This window comes from Macadamia integrifolia, chromosome 14, assembly GCF_013358625.1.
Source record: "Macadamia integrifolia cultivar HAES 741 chromosome 14, SCU_Mint_v3, whole genome shotgun sequence".
NCBI classification, from domain to species: domain Eukaryota; kingdom Viridiplantae; phylum Streptophyta; class Magnoliopsida; order Proteales; family Proteaceae; genus Macadamia; species Macadamia integrifolia.
In genome coordinates this window covers 2,807,882-2,818,557 of record NC_056570.1, presented here as the reverse complement: position 1 = coordinate 2,818,557, position 10,676 = coordinate 2,807,882, and the positions used below count along the sequence as shown (strand labels likewise).

Sequence of the window (10,676 nt, the reverse complement as noted above, 5' to 3'; positions counted from 1 at the left end):
CCACCCCCACCTATTATTTTGTTCCGTTTTTTTTACTTCTATCAAAAAATTTATTCTTCTTAAAACATTGTTTAACCAGTCAAACCAAAATTGAGCCCTTTTTCTTTTCAATGTCTGGTTCAGTTTGAAAAACTATGGATTAGAAACCTCAATTTTATGACATAAACATCAAAAGATATAATAGCTCCTAACATTTCTAAATAGTACAGCAGAAATTTCTCTATGGATGACAGGCTGTAATTTTGCTTCGATTATTGTTGAGTGCATAAGAATGCACACCATAGAACACTTTAAGGGTTTTCCAGCATATATATAGTTTAAAAATGGAACTTTTCATAACTAAGAATTGTTAGCCTGGCATTTACTTTTTTCATAAAGTTTAAATTTGGTTGGCTCTAGGAAATAGCTTAGGAGTCCTAGTTTCTTTAGATGAAAATTAATCAAGAGAATATTCTAGTGCCTTTTGAGTTGTTTTAGGAACTTTCAACAGTTAAGCTTTCCAATTTACAAAAAGAAAATGGCAAATGAAAGCAATGTGCTTGCAATATTTTAATCAAATAAAAATTTGATTTTTCTTCTTAGGGTTTGCAAGAATTATAACTGATGATGTTTTCTATATTCTAATCAATTTCAGTCAATATATTTCTTTTTATTCCTAGATCTCTTATCTGTGAGGCTCACATTTTAGCCCCTTATGCTGTTAAGATGATGCTTTCTAGGGTCTTGTGGATTCACCAATCCTCTTTCCTTGTAACAAATTCTCTTTCCTTGTGGTCATCACTCTTCTTAATAAAAGGTTTTGTTTTGTAGAGTGAAAAAAAAAAACCCCCCAAGGCTTTGCCCACTTAGTACTATTTCAATTTAGTCATTCTTAGATTTTTTGAAACTTATCAACTTGTAATTTGTTTCAACTTCCTGAAAAATCAGCAAATCGCTTCATTTATCGAAATATGGAGAACGTTGAGTTAGGTGAGAATGTTGAGAGTAATCCTTGTGTAGGCATGATATTTAATTTAGAGTAGGAGGCTTATGACTTCTACAAGAGTTATGGAGGAAAATTGGGTTTTAGTATTAGAAAAGATTTTGCACATAAGAGACACAATGACAAGACAATTATAACATCACGAAGATTAGTATGCAATAAAGCTAGTTTCCGAAGAATAGATAAGCGAGACATTCATACAGAAAAGCCACGAGTTGAGACAAGAACAGAGTGTCCAACACGGATAGGGATATACTTGATGGAAAATGAAAAATACGAGTATCGTGATTTTGTGGAAGAACATGATCACTATCTTCACATAGCTGGTAATACGCATTTTATGCGATCCTAGAGGAAGAATTCAGAGATACATTCATATGAAATCGATTTAGCAGATGATTCAGGGATCAATCCTCAGCCGTATTTGAGTTAATGGGTAGGCAAGCTAGCAGGATAGAGAATCTTGACTACATAATGCAAGATCAGAAGAACTATCCACGAACTAAAAGACAATATTCCTTATCTTATGTTGAAGCAGGAAGTTTGTTAAAATATTTTGAAAATCAGAGTATGAACAATCCTTCATTTACATAGTCAATGCAGTTGGATAGTGATGAACAAATCACTAATACTTTTTGGGTTGATCCTAAAATGAAAATTGACTATGAACAGTTTGGTAAAGTTGTTAGTTTCGATACCACATTTTGCACTAACAAAAAGTATAGGCCATTTAGGATATTTATCGATTTTAATCATCATAAAGGGGTTATTATATTTGGGGTGGCACTTTTGTATGATGAAACAGTTGAATCTTTTAAGGGTAATTTACAGCGCCACCCCCTGAAGAATGCCAATATTAGAGGGACACCCCCTCTCTTTCACCAAATTGGACTCGGACCCCTTGCCGTCAGTCATCGTTACAAAATATATAAAAAATGCTGACATCAGCAATTCAAAATTTTCTTAAATACCATTTTGCCCTTAAAATAGGGAAATACAAAAATTGCCCTTAATGGTTGTATTCCCAAAATCGATTGAAGATCCCTTCCGCCACCGCCTCTGCTCCATATCCGCCGCGTGAGTCACTGAGTTGGAGGAGAAAGTCGGAGTAGTCGATCGGCCGCTGCAACCCCTTCCGGTGAAGGTACCGACAATAACGACGCAATAAGGCTTTATTTTCTGTTTTTTTAAATCCTCTTTTTGGTCAGCGGTTCAGGTCCGGCAATAAGGCTTTTTGTTTTTTAAATCCTCTCTTCTTCTTCTTCTCTAGCTCTTCTTCTTCTTCAGGTCAGCGGGATGGTAGCAACTGTGAGCCCTGTTCTTTTTTTAGGAAGCTTGAAGATTTTGGAGCCCGAGGCTTCAGAAGAATCACAATAGGGTAGGGAAGAGAGGAGTCCCGCCGCAGCCTCTGCTCCATATCCACCACCGACAGATCCGGCCTCATCGATCCAAATACCGCCTCCGCCTCTACTCCTTTTTTTCCTTCAATCGATGGCGATGGCTGAAATCTGTATGCCGAGTAACTTTCCTTACTATGAATGGATAGAAGACGATGAAACCGCATCGACGCCAGATTTAATAGAATTACCACAAGAATCTGTAGAATTTGACGAAGAAGAAGAAGAAGACGAAGAAGAAGAAGACGACAACGAGGAAGAGAAAGAGGAAGAGGAGGAAAGAGATGAAGATTATGTTCCGCCCGTAAGAATGGAAAGGGTTTCACGGAACCGAAATCGGAACCATTCTTCAAATCCCGTTCAATCCGTAGCCCTTCAAGGCGCAGAAGAAGTATCTGATTCACTCGTTTTTAGTCACTTGAACATCTTGTAACTGAGAATTGATTTGATGCTTTATTTCCATTTAGTCCTTAATTTGTATGAATCCCTTCTGCACTATCTGTAGGATGCTAAAGTAACAATGCTTGGAGTGGTTCCAAGCTTGGTTAGAACATGAAAAAATACAAATTGCACAGCTGGCTTTGACTGGTCTTCCATTCGGTAAGTCAACTTCCCATCATTTCTTCTCCATTTAACCTGGGGAATGTGTGGTTGCTGGAGGCAGTGCATAGATATCTTTATGCTTGATCAAGACAATTTCATGAGAATTGTGGATATGGCTTCTTAAGGTGGTTGATAAAGTCTACTCATGTTTGAACTCACATAGAATCCACTTGATACTTTTGTAGGTGAGGAGTGAGGAAGAGGAAGAAGACGAAGAAGAAGAAGACGACAACGAGGAAGAGGAAGAGGAAGAGGAGGAAAGAGATGAAGATTACGTTCCGCCCGTAAGAATGGAAAGGGTTTCACGGAACCAAAACCGGAATCAGAACCGAAACCAGAACCATTCTTCAAATCCCGTTCAATCCGTAGCCCTTCAAGGCGCAGAAGAAGTAAATGTCTTGACTCCTCTGGTTCCCCCAAACGCAACTGAAGTTATCGATGTAGAAGATGATTACAGAAGGAGAGAACAAGGGGAAGCGTCTTCCTCGTTGTTCTCTGTATTTGAAAGCTTCACTGTAATATAAAAATATGAGTTTTTCAATAGCAAGGGTCTAATGGTCATTTTAAGTCGACACTTAACAGTGACTGACGGCAAGGGGTCCGAGTCTAATTTGGTGAAAGAGAGGGGGTGTCCCTCTAATATTGGCATTCTTCAGGGGGTGGCACTGTAAATTACCCATCTTTTAATTGGTTATTTGAGGCATTCGCATAAGCTAATGGATAGAAAAAACTTATAACCATCTTCATAGATCAAGATGTTGCTATGAAAAAAGCATTGCATAAGGTGTGGCCTCAGACATGGCATGGGTGGTGTACTTGGCACATAATGCAAAATGGCATTAAACATCTGGGTAATATGATAAAAGATGGCTCTTATTTTTTCAAAGATTTGAAAAAGTGTATATTTGAGTATGACGAAGAATTACAGTTCGAGTATTCTTGGGTAAAATTACTTTGTGACTACAACTTGGAACAAAATTCATGATTGCTTCGTATCTATGGACTTAAATGTAATTGGGTATAGCACAAAAACATATTCACAATAGGCATGCGGAATACACAGATTAGTGAGAGTTTTAATAGTGACTTGAAATAATATCTAAAATATACTTTGGATATTGTTCAATTTTTTAAGCACTTCAAAAGGGTTGTGAATGCTAAACGAGCTAATGAATTAAAAGCTGAATTTGATTCAAGAAACAAACTTTCAAGGAACATGTTCGAGATGTCATTTGTTATCAAAGAAGCTGGGGATGTCGATACTCCTTACATTTTTTAGAGATTTTAGGAGCAGTATAACGAGGTTAGTCTTTGCAAAATAAACTTTTGGAATGAAGATACTTCCCCTCATAAATATATAGTAGGCATTGTTGGTTCTGAATGTGAGCACAAAGTCTGTTGTAATCCAGTTGACATGACTATTCAATGTAGTTGCAGGAAATATGAGACATTTGGCATTCTTTGTTGTCATTCCTTAAAAGTTTTGGATGTTTTAGATATCAAGTGTATCCCTGATACTTATATTTTATGAAGATGGACACGGACAACAAGAAGCATGGTAGCAGAAGACCATAAGGGGAAACAAGTTGTTGAAGATATGAATTTAGACTTTACACAACGATACATATATCTTTGTCCTCAACTTGTTAAGATAGCATTACAAGCTTCAAATTCAGCTGAAGGGTTCACATTGGTTAAGAATGGGATTAAAGAATTATGTTGACAACTTGAAAGTATCAATGGGTTTGATGTTCCAAAGAATCTTGTCCCTAATGAAGTCTCTAGTATAAACAATGGACTAATATTGAAGCAAAAAAATCCTCTAGCTCAAAAAGGTAGTAAAAGGAAGAAGGGTTTGGTAGAGAAAATAGGGAAAAAAAGGAAAGAAGGGGGACCAAGTACTCAGTTAGCTGCTGAATTTATAATAAACAATGTACCAGTGAGTTTCACAGAAGTTCTACAAATAGTTATTTGCAATTGTGAGCTTCACAAGTTTATCCCCAATTCATGATTTTTGGTATTTATTCATATTGTTGTCATTGTGCAGGGAACATGCGATGAAGCTCTTTCTCAATTTTCTTCCCAAGCATCGATAACAGATATTTTGCACCAATACTAGGAATGGGATTAATGGCATTATTTATCATCTTTGATTGTTGATTTTGGTTGTTTAATTTTGGTTATTGATTTTGGCTTTTGATTAAGGACATTTATTTTGCACAGAACCAGTTTTATCTTTTTTTGTGTATGCTTACCTTTATTTTGCTTTAGATTTAGGATATTGAAAACTAACTTTTTCAGATTATAGGTGAATCTTAAGCTCAAAAATGGAAGCGCACCTGAGATTTGACCCAAAGTATGATGGTTCGAATCCATCAAGATTCTTGGAAAACTAAATATTGGTTGTGTGGTGTGTTGCATAATGATTTTCTTACTTGTTTGAATAGAAACAGATCTGGTGTTTACCTAACTATTGATTTTATTTTATTTTATTTTGCCCCTAATTTGTTTTTATTGAAGTACTTCACTGCTGGCTTGCAAGTGAAATTTCAGATTTTATTACTTCATTGGGTTTGCTAGCCCAACATTTTCACCACTATAATTCATTGATTATGCTATGTTAACTAGACTAGTATATATCATGAGTTTGCTATCAGATGTGAAGTTTCTATAGTACTCTATTACTCTCCCTTCATCTATTTTCTATAGTACTCTGCTACACATTGATTCCAATGGTAGCTTTGTTCTCTGCTGCCCAGTACATGGGGGAGAAGCCAATGGCTGAAGAAGATTGTTTCATATTAAAATTGGTAGCAGATGATGTTGCCTTGGCTGAGAGAAGTGATAGAGTTGTGGATGGTGTGATATTAAAGTTTCAAAAAACAAAAAAAACCAATCGGAAGAGGATAACCCTTCCAATGAAATCTGTGTAAATATTCAACAAGTGACCATGAAATCTCTGTTTTCATCTTCCTTGTTGTGAATCTGTTATATGTTTTATCTTTTAGCCCATTAAACTTCCATCAGTGACTTCATGTGAGACTGAGAGGTTGTGCAATGATGGAATCAAATCATGAGGTCTTCAACCTTGTGATAAAAGGGATGAGTGTTTCACTAAAGGAGGAACTCCAAAGCCCTCAAGTTTGGGCAGCCAAGCTGAAATCCAAATATTAATTGGAGTGGCCATTACCAATCCAAATATTAATTGAAGCTGCTTTCCTAAGTTTTTGATTCGCTTTCCAAAAGATTAGCATTAATTCAATCCAATTGTTTATACACTAGTTTTGCAAAAAGAAAACATGTCATGAGATAGATTGGGATTGAGCTAAGGACATACTTTATTAAGATGTTTCTACCAGCAGGGGTAAGAAGATTGCTCTTTCCCAAAATAGATTAAAGATATTCCAAGGCCAATTTTCTTTTGTTCCCTGTGAGAGCCAAGTAACCAGGTGTTTGCACGCATTCCTTGCAACTCAGATTCTCGTGATGACCCTACACCACCATTGTCCATATCAATCATAATAAACTGTAAATTAGAAAGACAAATTAAACACCACCCAACTATGACTAAATCTGGATTATAGCTACATCATGAAATACTTAACATTAAAAAATCTTGATTGATTCTATCCATCAGACCCTGGGTAATGCCTAGGAGCTCTTCCAATTTGAGCTAAAGATTCACCTACAATTTGAAAATTTTAGATCAATTATAGCCAATAACATAATATAGCCTACAGATCGAAATCCTCTGCGGGGAATCCACTAAAAATGGCCAAAAACATAATATAGCTTACATTGGGCAACATAGATTCTATGAAGAAGATTAATCTAGCAATGGATGTTTTATTATTTGAAAAAGCATATTCTTGAATAAGAGAAGATATATAAGACCACATAAACAGCCCACATGAGAACAACAGGAAAACATAAAAGGGCATAAAAGAATAAGGAGAGGTCCAAGAGAACAGACCCAGATAGATATCGACCATAGAGATGTCATTTGGGTGAAGAAATAGAAAAACTTCAATTAACTACTAGAAAGGAGAAACACAATTCATCACTACATAATTTGTCCAGATTAGCTTTCCTAGCTAAGTGATGGGCAGATAACACCATCATAGAACATTGTTTTTTCCAAAAAATTGGATTTACCACAATCCAGAGCCAAATGTTGAGATCCAACAAAAAAGAAAATAAATTAAATTCTACAACCACTTTTACTGAACAAGAATATGAAGAGTATTCTGGTAAACACACAAACATCCACAGTGACCAGGGAAAGCAAAGCTCCAACCATCGACCGAACTCATACATTTTTTTCTGGACTAAAAGAAGTGAGAACATTAAATCTCTAACCTTCAACCGAACTCATACATTTTTCTTTTCTTTAAAGGGGGGGTGGGAGTTGGATCATCTGTATACCAAAAAAAAAAAAACATAAAAGCACAAACTAGGTTACAACCATATTTACCATATGAAAAAGAAGCACAAACCTTGCATATCTGGAGAAGAAAGGATGAAGAGACTTCAAAAGAAATCTAGAGAAGAAGGTATGAAGAGACGATCGATCGATTGAGTGAGAGAGATGAAGCAGAGGACCTGCTATGCTTCGCTATGCTTCAGACGAATGGATGTTCTCTCTTCTCGTCAAACCCTCAAGCAGAAGAAGAAGAAGATATAAGAGAGAGGTTTTGGGGATGGGGTTTTGGAGGATACGTTTTGAGTGGTTTTGGTCGGTTTCCTTAAACCGGGTCGTTAAAGAAACCAGTTTTCAGACCGCTTCACTTCAATCCACCATACACGTGGACAAGGCCACGTGTTGGCATCGAACCGACCCTCCACTAGCCTCTGCTAAAGTCAGACGTAGCAGAGGATTTTGATCTAGGGGTTGTGGGGTGAGGGTTAATCAGGTTTGAATCTAAGAATAACTCATAATGGAGAATGAGTATTGGTATTATATTGGGAAAATTCAAAGGAAGTTGCTATCTTTCATGGTCAAATTGATACACCTAAGATTATGACAAGTGATTATGACAAGTGTATCAGACTCGCTTGGATGATCGGTGTGATATTTCCACTAAGAATATGGTAAGTTCAGGGGGTTTGAGAGATTGATGAGGGCGTTCAAACTTTAATCTCACATCGCCTAAAGGGAGGTTGTTGGCCTAACTGATAACATCTAGCATCCTTAACATAACACAATGCGTTTTAAAGTTTTGAGGTCCATGGGCCAAATAGAACAATATTATGCCAACGTTAATGAGGTCGAACCTTTACAGGTGGTATCAGAGCAAACCCCAATATTGTGTGTGACCACAACTGAACGTTATGCCCAAAGAGGGGAAGAATATGATACCCAAAAATACGACAAGTGTATCAAATCCACCAAAGAGATTGGTGTAATGCACCAAGAATATGACAAGCACAAGAAGATTTAGGAAATTGATAAGGGTGTGCAAACTTTAGTCACATATCACATACGAGAAGGTTATTAAGCTAGTTGATAACCATTGAGGCTCATAGGTCAAAGAGAACAATATTGTATAAAGTTAATGGGATCAGGGGGTTACACAAGTAAAATATGTAACCATTGAGATCCATGGGCCAAAGAGAACAATATTATGCAAGATTAATAGGATCATGGGGTTACATAAGTAAAATATGTAACTATTTTTTTCTATGCACAACAATATTTATATATGATCCTTCAATTTTTGAATAGGGAAAGAGAAAGAGACGTGAAATTATATTTCTCCAATGCCATCCTTATCCAATAGTCAAAAAGGCACAATTGTCTACATACATGACTTATGAATCAAAAGGTGGGAGAGAAAAATAACAAATTTTTAAATAATTGATTATTCTCACGGAGCTTATTTTCCTACATGGTGGGTTGCTGTTTAGACTTCCATTTCAAATTCAGATTTTTTTTTTTTTTTTTAAAGAACTATTATAAAGAGGAATGAGAATAAAAGTTTCTGCCCCAAAAATGGTCACAATTTACAAGGAAGATAACCACATTTTTTTATAGTTTCAAAATGAAATTGCCCTTAGCCAACAAATGATTTTCACCATTGGGCAAACAAGGAACATACATGAATGAAACCTCAACAAAATAAGTCCCAAGTAAAAGAATATCTCCCCTATACGAAAATAAAAAAAACGTAAAAGAATATCCCCTTGTTATAGCACGAGAAGCACAACCTTTCTAAGTTGAAGACTTATTTATAAAGCTAATAATGCCTAAATCTGAGTATATAATTAGCTGTTAAAATTGTAAACTTCTAGCCATCAACAAAGCATCAGGGATTTCCGTTTAAACTATCATTACCTTCATGGCTGCAGCAGGAAATCCCATGTTGTACATACCTTTTGCTATTATAAAATTACCCTTATTTGTTGTCTTTTATAATAACACCTTTACTACCAAAATACGCGTTAGCTTTCCATACACTGTCAGTAAAAATGATATATTAATTTAAAGAAGGAGCCAGAGGTACAGAAGATAAAGGCAAGATCAATATGATACTTAGCCCTTTCCCTATTAAGGCTCATTCTCTTCAACTGAATAATGGAATGCATTTATAGTAAACATGATATTATAATAGTCAAAGTCAACACGATAGTGAGCTTTTCAAATTTTCTAAAGAAGGTCAACCACTAAGTAATAGCATCAATTGAATCTAGATAAGTAGATGAGGTATTCAGGAAAGACAAGAATTAAAATTAATATATTATCATTTTGGATGTCTTCGTGTTGATTCTTGAAGATAATAATAATAATAATAAATAAATAAATAAACAACAACTAACAAAATTGAAATGGGATAAAGCATGAAAACTGATTCTAACTCATTATGATAAAGTGGACAAGGAGGGTCCTATGAAATATGTCTGCCAAATAACAACCGCTTAATCCGCAAAAGAATTAAAACAATTGCAATTTCCATAAATTTAACTAACATGGGTCAAAAGAAGGACTAGATCGTTGAATTCAACTATTGTGTGAACTTGACAAAGCTAAGTGGCAAGTTCTCAGCAACGGATATCTTGACTTTCGCATCGATGAATAACGTAGCGAAATGTGATACTTGGTGTGAATTACAGAATCTTGTGAACCATCAAGTTTTTGAACGTAAGTTGCATCCTAGGCTGTCGAGCTGAGGGCATGTCTGCCTGGATGTCATGCATCAAAGGCCCGTAGGATTAGTCAGGCCGAAGGCCTGGATACCCATTGTTAGAAAAAAAAATACAAAGTTAAGTGATAAGCAGGCTTATAAAGAAAAAAAAATTCCAACAATAGTTGGATCCCATAAGAATAATTTTTATCTATAATGCTAAGAGGGATCTGACTAGTATCTTAAGCTTCCGTAGAGGAAAGATAAAAGAAAATAGTGGGCATATTCTATTGTAAGTCGTTTTGGCTTATCAACTTAGCTAAATTTTGCAAGCTACCCAATTTTGGATATAAAACCTCTCTCTCTCTCTCTCTATATATATATATCAAGGGCCAAAATTAATATTGAGAATTGAAAAAAAAAAGAACAACTCAAAATTTTGTGGAATCTTAAAATAGAAGCTAAAGTGATGGATGAAGGCATGGTTCAGTGCAAAGCTTAATTGTTAGTGATTAACAGGAATAGGAGATTTGTGTGATCAGAGTTGTGAGTTTATTGGACATCTATAGTTAG

The 10,676-nt window shown here is 35.8% G+C and overlaps 1 long non-coding RNA gene and 1 other non-coding gene across 2 annotated transcripts in view; both read left to right on the top strand.

Moving 5' to 3' along the window:
- The window catches only part of LOC122060490, a 6,160-nt gene extending 708 nt beyond the window's left edge, over window positions 1–5,452 (top strand). The window contains exon 2 of the long non-coding RNA XR_006134427.1: window positions 5,030–5,452. This is a non-coding gene — a long non-coding RNA (uncharacterized LOC122060490). The remainder of the gene's footprint in view (window positions 1–5,029) is intronic.
- Window positions 5,453–10,015: 4,563 nt separating this feature from the next.
- Window positions 10,016–10,171, top strand: LOC122062255. The gene has a single exon (XR_006134877.1). It is a non-coding gene; the product is annotated as a 5.8S ribosomal RNA (ribosomal RNA).
- The last annotated feature ends 505 nt before the right edge of the window (window positions 10,172–10,676 follow it).